This window comes from Rattus norvegicus, unplaced genomic scaffold, assembly GCF_021556685.1.
Source record: "Rattus norvegicus strain SHRSP/BbbUtx unplaced genomic scaffold, alternate assembly SHRSP_T2T unassigned-0000187, whole genome shotgun sequence".
In the NCBI taxonomy this organism is placed as follows: Eukaryota; Metazoa; Chordata; class Mammalia; order Rodentia; family Muridae; genus Rattus; species Rattus norvegicus.
Genome location: NW_028238904.1, coordinates 28,906 through 31,345, shown reverse-complemented (window position 1 = coordinate 31,345; position 2,440 = coordinate 28,906).

The following is a 2,440-nucleotide window of genomic DNA, read 5'->3' as shown; positions in this document are numbered from 1 at the left end:
ACCGACGACTGACATGGAAAAAAGTTAATAGATCGCCATAAAAACAGAGTAAGTGCGATGTAAACAATAAAACAGATGGGATGGAGAGATGGCTCAGCGGTTAAGAGCACTGACCGCTCTCCCAGAGGTCCTGAGTTCAAATCCCAGCAACCACATGGTGGCTCACAACCATCTGTAATGAGATCTGATGCCCTCTTCTGGTGTGTCTGAAGACAGCTACAGTGTACTCACATGCGTTAAATAAATAAATTAAAAAAAAAAAGAAAACAATAAAGCAGAAATTAAGACGAGGGACACAGAAGGACAAGGGAGATAAAACAATTAAATGTTAACAGACATAAAGTGGGAACGACGGGGTTGGGGATTTAGCTCTGTGGTAGAGTGCTTGCCTAGCAAATGCAAGGCCCTGGGTTCAGTCCCCAGCTCTGAAAAAAGAAAAAAGAAAAAAGAAAAAAAAAGAAAAGCGGGAACGAGAGGAAGGGCAAATATAGACGACTGAAACGAAATGATGGAATAAATTTATAAAATAATAATAAAGTACGAGTAAATACGAATAAATGGCAAACTGGACTTTAATAAATGTTTAAATCAAGGTGAATGACAAATACAATTTAGACAAAAAGGTTTTGAAAAATGAAAAGAAATAGAAAGCATATATGAATCAATAACAAGACTGAAGTCACAATGGCCTTTGAAGTGACACGGACGACAAACGTGAAAAACATAAATGAAATAATTTCGACAGCCACGGACATTCACATGGTGTGTTGGGAAACACCGCAGTCTTTATTTGGCGAGTAAAAACGCCTCGGGGAACTCTGTACATAGGAGGCTGGGAGCATGAATCACTCTATCTATCTATCTATCTATCTATCTATCTATCTATCTATCTATCTATCTTTTTTTTTTATTTTTCTCTCCCTTACATCTTCCCACCATACCATACGTTTCTCCTTATACAAATCCATAGATTTATATATGTTCTTAATTTCATTTTTTTCCTCTGCCACACAGCCCACCACACAGAACCTCTAGATCTCGGGATCCCCTTCTGCCAGCACCAGTGGCAAGGGCACAGCTCCCCAGAGAATTAACTCGATCCGAACATAAGCGCGACAAGAAATTAAAAGTTAAATCGGAAGTGAAACTGAAAATGAAATTTTGGCCGAAAATAAAATAAAATGAAAGGTATAAGTTTTGTGACAATCAAATCATAAATCCCAATTGGGCAAAAAATAAAATTACAAAGTCAAAATTTTGTCCAGTCCACTGTGCTCCTGTGGAATCCCTCCCTGGAACTTGCTCGGTAGAGTAGTCTAGTCCCAAACTCACAGAGGTCTGCCCTGCCTTTCTCTGAAACCTACAGAGCCAGTCAAAACCTACAATCCTTTGTTGTTTGTTTGGCAGTTTGGCAGTTTGTTTGTTCCTGGACAAAAATGTGGGCTCTCTCTGATTCCTATATGTCTGCATGCCAGAAGAGGGCACCAGAACATAAGAGGACACACCACACAGCTCCTGAGAATCCAGAGGGTTTTTTTTGTTTTGTTTGTTTTGTTTGTTTTTTCTTCCTCTTTTCTTTTTTTCCGGAGCTGGGGACCTTGCTCTTCCCAGGGCCTTGCGCTTGCTAGGCAAGCGCTCTACCACTGAGCTAAATCCCCAACCCCGAGAATCCAGGTTTTTGACCAAAACAAAAAACAACAACAGGGGCTGGAGAGATGGCTCAGCGGTTAAGAGCACTGACTGCTCTTCCAGACGTCCTGAGTTCAATTGCCAGCAACCACATGGTGGCTCACAACCATCTGTAATGAGATCTGATTGATCTCTTCTGGTGTGTCTGAAGATAACTGCAGCATACTCAGATAAATAAAAAACAAATCTAAAAAAATTAAAAACAACAACAAAAAACACAAAAACAAACAAACAAACAAAACCCCCAAAACTAACAACCTAGAGGGTAGATATCTGCCTGCCCAGGTCTTCTAGTGCTATTTAAGGCTTCCTGTAGATAATAAAGCTTGTGTATCTTTTATCCAGGAACAGAATCATCAAGGCAGGGTAGGAGAGAAGCCCTGTTTGGGATTAAACGTTTCTACAACGTAACAGGAGGAGGCGGAGGGAGAGGGGCTCCTCAGACATAAATCTAAAATAGTACAATGGATCATTTTGAAGGCGTGTGGGAGACAGAGTTTTTCTCTGAGTGAGTGTGGAACTCACTGTCCCTGAGCTCAGCTTGTGATGAGAGAGAGAGAGAGAGAGAGAGAGAGAGAGAGAGAGAGAGACAGGGATCGAATTTTCTGTGTCTCTCTGTCTCTGTCTGTCTGTCTCTCTCTCTCTGTGTCTGTCTCTCTCTCTGTCTCCCTGTCTCTGTCTCTCTTCCTCTCTCTGTCTCTCTGTCTCTCTCTGTCTCTGTCTCTCCCCCCTCCCCCATGCGTGTGTTTGT